At 44.3% G+C, this 16,368-nt stretch overlaps 1 protein-coding gene across 1 annotated transcript in view; it reads left to right on the top strand.

Moving 5' to 3' along the window:
- LOC122814238 (dynein axonemal heavy chain 5-like) overlaps positions 1–16,368 on the top strand; it is a 3,525,594-nt gene that overhangs the window by 229,658 nt on the left and 3,279,568 nt on the right. The gene's annotated exons all lie outside the window — the stretch shown is intronic.

Here is a 16,368-nt window from a genome sequence, read left to right on the forward strand (position 1 = left end):
TGTCAGTATATCTGCAGACTCTGCCAATGATGATAGTAATACTAAGGTACAGCTGAGGTTGTCAGGGGCTGAATCTGTGCCATTAGTTGGCATCCCACTCTTGTGCACGCCATCACTGCACACAGTGACAATGCCCACACTTACCCCGTCACCAGTGGCCACAGATGATGGACAGTTGGCAGGTAGTGTCATTGAACAGGCTACTGTGGTGACTATGGCAGTTGTGATTGTAGATACTGGCCATAGCAAGAGTGCAGGCAAGATCCCACACAGGTGGATGGACATGGATGCTTGCAGGAGGAATGCTGCTTGTCGGGCCACAGTTGCAAGTGCCACAGAAGAAGTCATCAGACACATGTTCCAGGCTGTCATAGATGCACAGGCACATAGTGAATGCCACAACAGACAAATACTCAGGGTGGTAGATGCAACTCTCCCTGATGTACGTGGTGACATACATGACCTTGTTGGATCCACACGTCAAAATACTGAGGTGTCTATCCAACCACAAACTAATCACCTTGCGAATCCACATCCCTCCTACCCCCCCTGCAAAGGTAACCACCATGACAAACACCACCAAAGCTAACCTTGGGCTCCTTAAAACAGAGGTGGCTAAGTTCACGGCACCCATGCAAATGAAAAATAGTTGCATGACCACCAGATCGTACACCAATGCACTGTATGAACACATACACATATGCATGGATCTCACCATGACCAATAGAACCAAGACATTGTCCTCCAAAACAGGAAGCCAATGTGGTGATTTCCTGCCATACACAAACTTGGCAATGGAGTAAATAAACTGATGTGGAAAAAGGTGAAGTCCCAAGACTGAAACAACTCCCTTATTGGCCTCAACAAAAGGTTGAGATCACTCATCAAATCCTCTAAAGCTAGCTATGAAAACAGAATTGCAGTGGATAGGAAAGACAAACCCAAGGCCCTCAACAGTTATGTGGATAATCTCAATGCTAATACCCAGATGTGGTCTGAGCTACTGCACAATGGTACCTCCTATACTGAGCCAACAGATATTGCCAATATACTGTTTGACAGATTCAGTGCCAACCTGACCCCCCTCACCCCCTCAAAGGACCAATCACAATACCAGTAGATTGCCAGACACCCAGTATTACTACTGCACAGATTAAAATAGTAATGTCCAAGGCCCGGAATACATCTCCTATGGGACTTGAGAATATCCCTGGCTGTGTTGTACATGAACTACAGAGTGACCTGGCACCACACCTGTGTGCCCTGTTCAATCACAGCCTCACCTCAGGCTTTGTACTTACCAAATGGTGCACTGCTACAATCATCCCCCTCCACAAAGTAAGAGTGACTACAGACCCTGGGAACTATCACTCCATTAGCCTGATAAGTCTGATATGCAAAGCTATGGAACACATCATCATGGACCTACTAAACAAGGATATAGGGGATCTCCAAAGTCTGGATCCCACACAGTTAGGTTTTGTGGAGGGTAGATCATGCCTGCTCAACTTGGTCAACAAGATTTGATGAGAGATCTCAACCTTTGGTTGAGGCTGATAAGGGAGTATTTCCAGTCTTGGGACTTCACCTTATTCCGCATCAATTTTCTCCTTCTGTTTTAGAGTTTGTTTATGGCAGGGGACTACCAGATTGGCTTCCTTTATTCTGAGGAGAGCATCTTGGTTGTTATGCATATGGTGAGATCTATGCATTTGTGTATGTGTTCGTACAGTGCATTGGTGTAAGATTCTGTGGTCGTGCAACTAGTCTCCATCTACATGGGTGCCATGCAGTTAGCCATCTCTGTTTGTAGGTGCCCAAAGTTAGCTTTGAAGAAGATTTCATGGTGGTTACCTTTGTGGGGTGGTGGGAGGAAGGATTTCCAAGGTGATTAGTTTGTGTTAGTATCTAACCAGGGAGGAGTTGACTATTGGTGTAGAGCAACATTCACCCATGTTAGTAATGGCCAGATCAAGGATGTTGCTACCTCTAGTGGAAGTAAGAATGAGCATGTCCAGGGCATTGGAATTAATGAATTTCAGAAAGCATTTGCCAAGTGTATTGGTACATGTGTAGTTTTTCCAGTTAATGGTGGGGTAGTTGATGTCAGCCAGTATGAGAGTGTTGGGTTGGACCCTAACATTCCCCGGGGTGCTTAGGAATGGGGAGTGTGAGTCTTGGGCCATGTTTGTGGACCTACAGCAGGCTATGACCTGTATTGCTGTCTTACCCAATGTTAGCTGCACCTGAAGTATCTCAGATGCATTATGTTGTGCTACCAGTTTGTAGGTGTGCACATTCATTATGAATATTGAAACACCACCACCTTTGCAGCTTCGGTCCAAGTTTTTAGCCAAACAGGTGTGGAATGAGTGATAGCCTGGTACTGCAGGTGTGCTTCCTGCTGCCTTGAACCAGTTCCCTGTTACAGCACAAATGTCGATGTTCTCCAGTTTAAGGATTGCTGTGAGGGAGTGCATTTTTAAATGTAGACCTCTAGTGTTGGGCAGCATGATCCTCAGATTACATTTGTTTGTAGCTGTTACAGTGGTAATGTGGTCTTTGGAACACTGCCTGAAAAAGCCACTATAGAGGTAGCAAGAGCCTTGGCCAGTATCTGGAAGCCCTGGGGTGACCGATGCAGTCCATCTCTGGCAAAGGATATGGTCTGTTAAACATGTCATTCCAGGCACACAGATAGTGGATCCCCTTACAATGATACCAGAAATGTAGCCAATTGTTGAACTCAATCATTTTTGGCTTGTACTGTGGTATCACTCTGGGTGATGGTAGGATGCTGCTCAGGGCTAGGGTCATACCTGTCTGGGCTACATAGTCAGACAGCTCCTTCATGTCTGTTTCCATATAGTCCAGGGAGGTATGTCTCAGGTCATTCACACCCAAATGTGCAATGACAGAGTCATATGTGTACCTGTTGTTGAGGGACTTCAGTGTGTGTGTTATGTGGCAGATCCTGGTGCCTGACAGGTGGCTGACTGCCACTTTCTCATTTTTCAACCTAATGAGTGGGACATCACTGTTCCTCACTATCAAGTCAACTATGCCTAGTGTTTTGGCCATGCTGTTTTGCCTTAGTCGCTTTGGTTGATTGGCACACTATTTAGGAGACATGTGTGTCTTGTGATTAGTGTTGTGTGGTGGTGGTGGAGTGCAGTTTTGCCTTGGAGGTCTCTGCTGTTTGTGCCGCTTTTTATTGAAAGTCTCCACAAAGGCGGGTGTGTGGTTTGTGTTTTTATATGAAGGCAGTGCTGGTGTGTGTTCTGCAGAGCTATGTGCTCTATGTAGTGTGGTGCAAGTGTTGACCGTCTCCTCTTGACCGACTATTTCAGTCTTGGTAGGAGAGTGTATGGCTTCCAATTTGGATATATAAGTGCATATAGGTTCATAGGTTGGTACTAGGCTATTGGCCCCAGGGCCTATACAAGCCTAGCCAAAAAGGTACCCTGGCTTTCGCCACCCAAGAAAATTATTTTCCTGTGCCCCTGTCAAGCAGAACCACAGAAGTGATCCCTGGGGTGAATTTCCTATTACCCATCCAATTATCAAGATTTTTCTTGAAGAGTGCTAATGAGGAGCTCTGTTTGACATAGATAGGTAGTCTGTTCCAGAATATGGGAAGTCTCTGGGATAGGAATCTATCCCTCCAGCATGTTCTGTTTATTGTGGTGACAAGGTTTAGGTCCCTAGAGTGTGTAGCTCAGAGGGATTGGGATTTCTTTAAGTGGAGCATGTCCAGCAGCTCTGGGTTTGACATAGCTTTGTATGTTAGGCAGAGATCGCCTCTGAGAAGGCGATATGCGACGGAGTAAAGCTGGAGTTTTTTGAGACAGTCTGTGTAAGGCATCTGTTTGAGGGCAGTAATCCTCTTTGTGAGGTATTTTTGTGGCCTTTCCAGTTGTTGTAGATGTCTTGTGAGGTACATACCAAAAGAGGTGTTGTACTCTATAATGGGTCTAATGAGTGATGAGTAGAGGGGAACATTGACCTCTTTTTTTCTGGATGAGAAACCTTTTGTGATGAGGTGTGCCACGTAGAAGGATTTCCTGACCACTGTGGCGATGTGATTATCAAAGGAGAGACTACTGTCCACCTATGCCCCAAGGTCTCTTATCACACTTTCGGTGTTAAGTAGACTACCGCCTATGTGGTAGTTCATGGCTACAGAGTTTTTGCCAAAGGGGATGACAATGCACTTTTTGGCATGAGCTTGAGACCATGGCTTTGACACCAGGCATCTGTCTCAGTGAGACCCTTTTGTAGGATGTCCACATCATTAGGAGTTTCAATTATGGCTCCTAGTTTGCAGTCACCTGTGAATTTAGTTAGCCAAAGACCTTCTGTGTTAGCCTGTACATCAGAGAAATAGATACCAAACAGGAGAGGACCCAGGACAGTCTGAGTGTAAAGAGGTAAGAGGTGAGGGTTGTCAGTGTAGATGAGACAGTTGCTACATTGCCTCAGGATGGCCAAGTTCAGCAGGCAGACATGCCTGGAGGAGTGGCCATTAAGAATAATTAGTGGAGATGTTTCCTCATAGAACGTTTAGTGCTGATAGCACTTTTGTGTGCTAAAATACTTGCTGCAAGACATCTGGTAAAGTGCTAAAGTAATAAGCTATTGAAAGTGCAGGAGAGGAGAGAATTAGCATATCTAAGTGACAAATTGAGGAGCAGACTTGGGCAACACTCAGAAGCTACCATACAGTCCTGGATACAGCAAATCTGAATCTGGACTAGACTAGTTACAGAAAAGGTAACTAATTAGTACTATTCTAATAGTCAAATGTCTGGTATATTATATTTTTCTCCGTGGTAGTGTAGCTGGTGTACAATGGATGTGTGAGTGCATATCACATGTGCAACCACCCATGTATACATGTGTCCCGTACAGTATACTCACACCCCTTGCTACTGTAATGACAGCACATGGGTCTATATTAGATCAGTGAATGCTTAAAAAAGCGAACGCTGATTGATTGAACTTATTTAAGAGAATGTTTAAAATATCAAAGCAACAGAAACTCACATTTTTTCCTAGGGAAAAAATTTGGTTGTCCATTTCTGTTGCTTCGGTATTTTCAGTGCTGTGGTGGAAAGTTACGGGTCGGATTCAGGTAACTGTGCGACTGTGTGGATGTGAGTGTTAGGGTGGGTTAGGTGACTTAGGGTTAGGGCGCGGGTTAGGTATATGTGTGATTGTGTGGACGTGAGGGTTAGGAAAGGTTAGGTGAGTTAGGGTTAGGGAGCGGGTGAGGTGAGTGTGCGATAGTGATGGACCTTTATGGTTAGGGTTTGGGCTAAGGTAAGTGGATAGTTAGTGGTGTGTGTATAGTTTAGTGTAGGGTTAGGTGTCAGATTTTAGGTGTAGGTGTGTGGATTGCTGTTTGTTTGGTGTGCTTGTGTTGTATGTATGTGTTTTGGATCAGCAATTTTTTTCCCTAGGAAAAAAATCGCTGATCTGACAGTTCGAGATTGTAAGCTTTCACTTACATAAGTTCGATCAATCAGCGTTTGCTTTTTTAAGCGTTCGCTGATCTAATATAGACCCACAGCACATATAGGCATGTTATGTAAAGGAAATAATATAAACCTGGCATGCAACAAAATATACATTCCTTGTAGGTTTTGATCCCAGGAACCTGTACACAATAGTCAAAGCATATAACCACTAAGCCATCTGAGCTGTACTGTCCTATGATGTTTTTAACCATAGCATGCAGTGCAGTTGGTTTATCATAGGGAAGGAAGACTGTGGAATCAATACTGATTTAGTTGTCAATAACTTGCAGCACTGTCAGAGCCAAGAGCATTTTAGTACAATTCTGGACCCTGCCAGATTAAGTGGGGGAACCAGTCTATAGATATACAAACACATTGGTAATGATACAAAGGGACCCATGCCACTGACATCTGCCGCTCCCCCCCCCCCCCCGCACAGTACAACTAATAAGTACACAATACATTGCTACAAATTCAGGATAGGCCATACACAATGGCCAGACATACACTGACCTCTTAGCAATATAACTAAAATGACTGAAGATAGTAAAACAACAGACAACCTGCCATCAATACACACAAATGTTTTAATGTGTTTTACCATCAAGCTTTACATTACAAAACATATTTGCCTTACATACAGGAAGCAATTGAGAATTATGTATGTTCTTAAACAGCCTCCAATTACACTCCTCAGTTAACCCCCTAGGGGATACAGTATCAAATGATACCATGTAAATTGATTCTTCACATAACAATGGTTCGAAGTGTTCAATCAAACTGGGAAACAGTCCTTTTCCAGAAAAGTACATTGTAACCCACTACAGTCCCAGTTGTGAAATGTATGATAAGTAACAGCTATAGAACGTTTGTCCATGTAATAACTAACATCTCACACATGTTCTAACAGACTAATTCTAAGGCATGTACTACTATTCTGCAGACCCACCTCTTGACTGTACAGGGTTCTACATGCTGTCCAGCCTTTGTACTCATATGTATGGCACCTACCTCCCTTAATATGGTCTTATCCCACAACATCACTGGGATGATAGGAATACCAGCTCTAAATACTGATAGACCATACCTATCAACCTTCTACTGCATGACAACTGGACAAAGCCTGTCATATAAGTGGAGGACAGAGGTCCAAATGCAGGGCCATATTTAAAATATTGCTGTTATACACTGAGAAAGTTGCTGGTGTTACAGGGTTGGTTGCAACATCTCTATTCTGAGGAATATGAAGTCAGGAACACAAATGGATGTTGCCATTTACTGGCAGCAATGACCACAGTATGCCACTGATTTGCCAAGGACAACACCTGTCTGGGTAACACACCAAACATAACAGCCAAACCTCTGGCCATTATGTGGATAGGCCTACAGTTCAGAGCTATGCAAACACATAACTTTGTCAGGCTGAAATCCATGCAGAAGTAGCATGTACACATAAAGCCTGTAAAACTAGCATTATTTGCACCATATAACAGCAATACTCACATTCGGTCCCTAAGTCTGTAATCTACTCCACCATTTAGTTGGCCTGTCTCCACAATTCTTGTTGTAAGAGTTATTCCCACCTGCTGCGTGTAACACTCAGTAGCCATACACCTCCAGGATGTGTTCCTCACAGCCAAGACAAAGGGACAACACCCACATTAAGTACTCAATTATAGGAGTGTGTTGCCATGACATTGGCTATTGGAAGAACTACCCAGCTGCTCTGCATGCAATTAACAAATGGGGAACACCAATTGGTGCACAGGCCATCACCTGGTCAAGAGCATTACCTACAAAGGGCATGCAGACACCTATTCCAAACATCTGTCTACCAGTACTCCATGTTGAGAAAACAAAAAGACGTGGAGCAACCTTCTGATACAACCCAGTGCAGAGTGAAATAATAAAAATGTATGTGAAACAAGTCAACATATAAGTGAATGTAGTATGTGTTTTCTAATTATGGGAAATAGGATTTTGAAAGATTTATGTCTGAGCAAGACTTTCTGTAGTGATGTCCTGCTAAACAGCACCTATGGCAATAACATCTGCCTCTCTCTGCTGTGACATAGAACACAGCTCAGGACCCTAACTCAACCCAGGAAAGGACAGCTCACATATAACAAACAATGGAGTGTCTGTCAAACACTACTGACTGTGCCACTGCTAGGCCAGCTACAGGGATATTGTACATATCGATATGCTACCTGTGAATATGAGTGTCATGCATGTTTATCATGTAAATCTAAGAGGACTATATAGTGTGTCTACACCTTCCATAGAGAGAGAACAGGCAAGATTCCATACATGTGGATGGACAGGGGTGGTCATAGGTGGACTGCTGCCCATCATGCTCCTGCCACAGCAGGGTCACCAGACATATGTTTTGGACTGTCATGGAGGCACAGGCACATATCAAATCTAACACTGGGCATATTCTCAGGGTCACAAATGCAACTCTTCATGCTATGTGTGACAACATCCTTGATCTTGGAGATGCCCACCATTATTATGCTGAGGTTATAGATAGACGGTTGGGTGAGATGGTGGCAATCTTCGACTGTGGAATGTCTGTGCCACAGCATGTGGCAGGAGTTAGCCTTCAGCCATGTGGACATAGGACAGCACATGTGCTGGAAGTACAATGGTGTAAAACTGTATACCATGGCCACATTTGTCACTCAGACACACACAGTCAGAATACTGATCTCACACACACAAACATACACACTCAGCATGACTAAGATTAGAACCACTACCTACGTAAGTCTTGCTATTAAAGTGCTCTGCATTTATTGCACATGCCATGGAGAAAGTAGGGTGTAGTGTGCTCCACGGTTCCTTTAAGGTGACCAACCTCCACTGGCCTTGCACAGTATGGCAATGGGAGATGTCCTGGGTGAGAATGGCTAGGAAATACTATGAGCTACAGAAATATACACAATGACCAACACAGAAGCCATACACACATTGCCACACCTGCAGTTAGCAGCCCTACCCATATCATCATTCAGTCCATACTGTTACAGAGTTCTGGCACACAGCACATGCCTTATTGGGCTGAAGAGTGTCATCAGTTACCGGTATGGTCGATGGTAACAGCGGTCCTCATACAGTGGACCTTGAGACATGTGCTGGGGGTACCATGGTGTAAAAATATTAAATCCAGCACCCCACCCACATTGGATATAGTTCTCACTCATACCCATGATAATGCTGTGACAAACCCACAATCACACATTTGCCAGGAATGAGATTCAAGCCTTTGCCTGCCTATCTAATTATTGTTATTACACTGATATGCATTAATCACACATGCCACAGACTTAGTAGGGTAAAGATTGTTTCATGGATCTCTTAAGGTGAGCAACATCACCATCCCTTGTAATGTATGGCAATGTGCAGTGTATTTGGGGAATGGGGCCTCAGAATGCTGTCTCCTACAAATATGCACACTCACACACACTTGCAAACACATACACACACACATTTGCCAGGACTCAGAGGGTAAACCACACCTGTCTACTCATTGGTATAACAGTGTTATGCTGGTACTGCAAGCTCATTGTAGCCCATAGGGCAAAGAGTGTCACAAGGTACCTTTACAGTGCAGTACAGCAGCAGCCCTTTCTAAGTATAGCAATGGGGCGGTGCAGTGGGTGAGAAGGTCCTCAAAGTATTTTCATCTACAGGTTTACAAACTCACAAACACTGTTATACTCAGTAATCCACACTGACACATTTGTCAGTACTGATGTCCATTAGTGCAGGTGTTCCTGGGTGTGTACCACGCTAATGTCCATGGAGATATGAGAAGAGTAGGGCACGTGAGCACACTGGTATCATGGCACCTGACATTTGTCAGCATGCCATCTATCAACTACTGCCACTTGAGTGATTCCCAGGGTGCCAGTTATATTCACCATCCACTCATCTGAATTTCTCTTGAAGAGGGTGAGTGAGGTGCTTTGATTGACATGTATGCAACATATATCACATAACGTGGCCAGTGTCTGGGTTATGGACCTGTCCCCAAGCTGTTCCTAAGCATGTTCTGTTGAATGTGGTAATGCGGTTGAGGTATCCATGGCATGTGGTGCAAACAGATTGGGATTTCCTAGCTGTGGCATTTGTAACACAGCTGGGCAGACATGGCATTGTCAGTCAAGCGGGGATTGCCTGTAAGTAGCCAAGATGTGACCAGGAACACTTGGAGGTTTTGGCCTCTTTCCATATCAGACAGTTGCTTCATGCCTAGGGTCATACATGTCAGGTACACTTGCAGCCTACCCAGTTGTAGAAGGTGTCTACTGAGTTACATGGCAAATGGGCCATTGGACCTGCTGATTGGTGTAGAGGGAGACATTGACCTTTTCGTTCCTGGATGATACACCCTTAGTTATCTAATTTGCTACATGGAAGGACTTTCTGTCCACAGTGGCAATGTGGTGGTCAGAAGAGAGGTTGCTGTCAAGCTGTGTTCACTGACCTCCTATAAGGACATCTGTCTCCATTGGACTACCACCGATGTAGTCATTTGTGGACAACACATAGATTCAACAGGGGACTGGGACACATTTCTTGACATTGATACTAAGACCAGTGTTCTGACAACAATTGGAAGTGCCAGTGGCGACTTTATGCAGGGTGTTAGCCTAATCTGGGGATGTAAACATAGCCCCCGATTAGCAATTGTCTGCAAACATTGTTAACCACAATTCATTCCTGTTGGGCTGGATATCAGAGCCATACACAACACAACACACGATTGGACACAGGACAAGAACCTGTGGTACTCCACACATGATTGTTTGGCAGTCTGACACCACTCATGACTGTTTTGCAGTCTGACATGGAGTCCATTGCCTTCACACTGTGAGTTCCATCTGTGAGCCGGTTTGCAGACCACTTAGTGACATAGAAATTAATGAATAGATGAGTGTGTTTGCCAATGGTTCCTGATTGTGGAATTGTATCACAGGACTACAAGGACCACATATCTTGTTTTGGACTCCATATTGTTCCATAGTAATATAACATGACAGACAGATTATAGGACTGAAGAGTGTGCACAGCTACCACAAAAGTGGGCCCTGTACAGTGGACATTTGTTAGTTTGCTCGGTGCACCACACAAAAGTGTAGCAAAATCCACCCCCAATGGATATGGATCACAATGTTAATGACACAACCACAGAAAGACACACACACTTGACAGGAATGAGATTCAACCCCCTACCTAACTAGTTTACTGCACTATAATATTATACATTTATCAGATGTGCCATGACGCTTACATAATTGAGAGTTGTCCAAAGGTATCTTTAAAGGTGAGTGACATCAGCTGCAGTGATAAAGGAGGGAAAAGGGAAGTGTAGTAAGTACCAATGGCCTCAAAATCATGTCTCTACAACTACAGACACTCTCATACAAACACTTACATTTTCCAAGACCAAGATTAAAACTCCTACCTAACTAGTTTACTGCACTATAGTATTACACATTTATCAGATGCTCAGTAAAGTTTACACATTTGAAAGCTGTCCAAAGGTATCTTTAAAGGTGAGTGACATCAGCAGCAGTGATAAAGGAGGGGAAAGGGAAGTGTAGTAAGTGCTAATGGCCTCAAAATCATGTCTGTCTAACTACAGACACCCTCACACAAACAAACACACTTTATGTTTGCCAGGATCGATATTAGAACTCCTACTTAACTAGTTTACTGCATTATAGTATTATGCATTTATCAGATGCACCACAAAGCTTATATACTTGAGATGTCTCCAAAGGTATCTTTATTTAAAGGTGAGTGACATCAGCAGCAATGATAAAGGAGGGAAATGTGAAATGGAGTGAGTGGGAATGGGTTCAAAAACATTCACCTACAAACACAGACAAACCTTTACATTTGACAGGACTATGAATAGGATTGCTACATAAATAGTTAATGGTACTCTACTGTTACACAGTTATCCCAAGCACAACAGAGCCTACAGGGGTAAGGGCTAACAAAATGAATTTGTACAGTGACTCACTGCAGCACATGTTCTGATATTGGGTAATGGGATGTGTATTGGGTGGGGATGGAGTATAGCCATAATTCCTTCACACACACAGTTGCCAGGACCGAGATTTGAAACCCTACCTATCTACTTATTTGCTTTAGCAAATCACGCATTTACTGCACACGCTATTGAGCTTACAGGCCTGAGGCTTGTCCAAAGGTACATCTAAGGTGACATACATCAGCAGATAGTGTAGAGTGGGACTATGGGATGTGTACTGGATGGGAAAGGCTTCATAATGGTACTGTCTCTCTCACTGTCTGTCTCTCTTCCCCCTGTGTATGTGTGTGTATGTTTGAATTATTGTAGTATGTTGGCCTTAGATATGTGTGGTATCAGATAAAACAGATGGAGATTTACCACATATCTGCCACCTACAGCTGGCTGTGGGTCCAAACATGGGGGGATACTGTGTGTAACTAAGTTTCCTATTACTGTCTGTGTTACTTGTGTAACATGTTCTGTTTTAGCAAAGTTTTTGGACATATGTACTGTTTTACATTTTAATGTATTGTGTCATCAACTACTGACAGATATCATTGTTTGCTCACAGTTGTTTACCAGGGAAATAACAGAGCAATGCAGCAGAGACCAATATTGTGAGGAAAATACTAGACATTGTGGCACAATCCTGCTATTGTGGAGGGGTGGCTACAGACAATTGAGTGATGGGTCTGTGTAAATGGTCCAGCACCTTGGTGCTATGCTGGCTGGGGATCCCCTTCTTGTGCATTTCTCAACTTAACTGAATGGCCATATCCTGCTGTGGGCATACCTCTCCGCTGTATAGATTTGACCAGGCTATCCAAAGGCAGGACTCATATAGCTGGTCAATTTCCCTTCACATTGTGATTTACAAGCAGGTTTGTGGTTATGCATTCATGGGTTTGCAGTCGGGGGGAAGTATGAGCAGATATTTGAGTTTCAGACTTCACACACTCCATGATATGCATGCTTTTATGCCCCCCTCTGTAATTCTATCTTCTTCCCAATAGTATGGGGGCAATATCTCAGAAGTATTTCTATAGTTTGACCTTTATCACAGCAGTATTTATGTCTTGGTAAACAATTCTTGCACTAGGACATGGAGAGGCATCCTACTGGCATTTGTCAGCAAGGCCATGCATTTATTTTCTGCTTAATGTGTTATGTTGTTAGTTAGGACCCTATGACATTCCATATGATGGCACTATGGGTGAAGCATATAATGGCACTATGGGTGAGCCATGGCCATTTTCCAGAGGCCTGTAGGCCACATGGGAGGGATGCAGGCCACTGCATTTTGTCACTCATACGTTACTTGACTGCAAGCCAGTGGATTCCCCTGGGGTGACATGGGCAAGTGGATGAGGTGTTCCTGGCAATCATTCTAGTTCATAGTGATGCATCAGTCTGGATGTGTGCAGGGTGCTGCTTATGGCTAGGGACACACCTGCATGGGACACCATTTCAGCATGCTGCATCCTGTGTGTATTCCACAAAAGAAATGTGATGATTCTGTAATCATTCCCACTAGCAAGGATATGACTGATGAAATACCTGTGGCTGTTGGGGTGATGGTGGACTGAGTGAATGTGTAATATGGAACCTGACTCACAGATATAACTGAGACCTTCTCCTTCTCCTGCCTTGTATGTGGACATCAGCAGCGTGTCATTACTTTATAACTTTGGCTTTTTTGGGCTGCCAGTGATTGGGCAGACAACCAGTATTCCATATTAGAGGGACAACTAACGTGATGCTAACCTCTATATTTAATTCCAAAGGTGTGTGCAGTTCAGAGTTACTTTCTAGGCACTGCATTGAGTACTTCCACCTGTGTACGGTTTCTATGTATGAACCCCTGTTCATAGCCTATCCAGCTTTCTGACAGTGATACATATTGACATCTGGACAGTGAGTGTGTACAAGTAGTAACATAGGTGTAGCTGAGAAGCAGATTGGTTGGCACTGTAGTTGTTGGAACATGGCCCTGTCAACCACAGTACTGTACTTAGGCCACTGAGACACAACACCCAGGCCTACATACTGTCCACTTCCAGACAATATTAAACACTCACAAAAAATTGGCACACTGACCCCTGCATATAGTGGACATACACCAATTATCATGTTGATTGGGACAGCTCAGGCAATATGTGCTCCACTGTTATTACTCTACAAACTTACATGTTACTGCCATTTATACATGGGGTTGGGGGGTCACACCTGACAACTTTACACATTTGCACTGACTGCACTGGTTTTTCAGTTATACTCTGTTTGCTTCCATTTAGTACTGTATTGTGCCCTATCTTGCAGAATGAAGGCAAATCAGTAAAGTACACAAGTTAGTTTGTAATGGCATACATTTCAGTTTCAGACTTCTTACTCTTTAGAAGTATACTGCAACTGCCAGACCTGTTGTAATATGTCTGTGCAGGTCTGTATGGGGGCTGTTGACCATTGCTAGCATTTGTGGGGCTTTGCCCAACCTTTATTTCTGGTCATCTACACCTGCCCTGCTGGGTCAGGCTGGGGAGGTGGGTATGGGAACACTCAGTGACATCCATGTGTGTGACCTGTGGACACCCAAAGTTAGTCGAGCCACCACATGTACTGCAGTGAGAGTTGGTCACCTTGAGTAGTACTGCCTAGTATGGGGACAACAGTATTTGTTATGGATTTCCTGCTGTCCCTTATAGCTGTCAGCTATCTGCTGCTATCCCATTTGGCCACCCAATTCCCTTGCATGCTTGCATCCAAAGCATAGATATAACTATCAGAACATACTACTCCTTTCAGTAATTGATAGTAAGGGTGACTTACCTTGTGCCTGAGGCAATATTGAGGATGGTGCTGGAGGGCTGACTATGTGGGGCGCACACAGTACACTCCCTATAAATGGTAAAGTACAAGTAGTATCATGTTTGGCATCCCTTTTACTGTATATGTGAGTAGGAGAGAGGTAATAGTCCCTGAGTCTCTACAGTGTCAGTGTGCATGATATGCATTGCCTCTTTGCCAAGGCATACTGGGCACACCTCTGTCTGCTTCTAAGGGCAGGAAGTTCCTCCTCCAAGTCCCTCGGTGCCTGTGGTGACCTTGGCAATGGTGGGTGGCTGTGTGGCCCCTCCCCATGTTTTTCCTGCTGCAGCTGTTTCTGCAGGATCATATTGTGTAGCATGGCACATACTATGAACATTTGTCCACATGTAGCTGGAGACTACTGCAAGGCTCCACTGGATATGTCAAGGCAGCGGAGCAATGACTTGAGCATCCCAAACACACAGTCTATAATGATTCTGGTTTGTGCATGTGTCTCATTATAGCATTCTTGTTTGGGGGTGTGTGCATTTCTGATGGGTGTCATCAGCCACGGCTCTAGTGCATAGCCAGCATCCCTCACTAGATGGCCAGTTGGGATGTCCCCTCTGACAAACCCCTGATACAGCTGTGAGGAATGCCAGATGTGGGAGTCGTGATAGCTTCCAGGGCTGCCAGCACACACTTGCATGATAATGCCCTTGGCATTGCATACAACTTGGCAGCTGATAGTGGGGAAGCCCTTGCGGTTGATGTAGACCCTACCACGCTCACTGGGTGGTGCTTTGATGTGGATGTGCATGCAGCTACATGTTGGAATAGATGCATATTGCTGGTCAATTCCTCATGGATGTTGGGGAAGTAGATGTGTTCACGGACATGTGGTAGCATGGCATCCAGGAACTGATGAAGTACTCTGGATGCAGATGCTTGTGACACCCCCATGATATCCCCAGTAGGTCTTTGGAAAGTACCTGTAGCTAGTATTCTTAAGGCTACAAATACCTTAGTATCCACTGGGATGGATTCCCCTCTGTTTGTTCTGGATGTGAGCCGAGGCCGGCAGCTCCACAATTTGCTGAAGTATGTCCCTGTCCACTCTGTAATGTTCTACAATCTACAGGTCATGTAGCCCCTGATAGGTCACCCTGGGTCTGAACACTCACTTCCTCCTCCTGGGTCTGCGGCAGTTGGTAGCATTATCTTCCTCACCACCGTCAACCTCTAGCACATAGTGATGTATCCGAGCAATGCCAGCCCCTAGCATTTTGTTGGTTTAAATTCCCAGGTTTACTCCAAAGGTGTAAGGTGGAGAAATCCAGACTGAGGGGTGTTTCCATACTTTATAGTAGTGTGATGCTACTACTGCCTGTCAGATTGGCTGTTTCTGATTCATTTCAGTGGCCAGCTTACTAGCTCATGGCTTGGATTTAGCCACTGTGAGTGTTAGACACATTACTGGTGATTTGTGGATGATTGCCGTTATTCTGCTGTTGCCCTTTTTGTAATTAAATTTTACTTGCATCTCCTCCCATTTACAGCTCTGCAGCTGCCTGCCAGCTGTATTATATTTGCAGGGCCCGTTCTGAGTTGCAAGACTCCTACAGTAATGATTTCTACATCAGTTCACTTTTATTTTGTGCTGTTGCCCTTTAATTCTATTTTACATGTCCTTCCATCTTCAGCTCTGCAGACACCTGTCAGCTGTATTATTCGAGTGCTTTCATTGGCTAATTGTAGGTTGCAGACTCCCATATTGCTGATTTGTACAGCGTTTCCCTTGTTCTGCTACTTCCTTTGCCTTTTCCATCTACCCTTCCTCTTCCAGCCTGTTGGTAGTGTAAACAGCAAGATATGTCCCTCCCCTGCATGTGCACACTCTCTTCGGTTCATGGAGTATGAGTACACAGCCTCAGACACAACCCCTGTCCTAGCTGTACTTAGCTAAGCAGACACCAGGCAACAGGGATCCAATGT

Source organism: Protopterus annectens, chromosome 1.part1, assembly GCF_019279795.1.
Source record: "Protopterus annectens isolate FY-2018-M chromosome 1.part1, PAN1.0, whole genome shotgun sequence".
Classification (NCBI taxonomy): Eukaryota; Metazoa; Chordata; order Ceratodontiformes; family Protopteridae; genus Protopterus; species Protopterus annectens.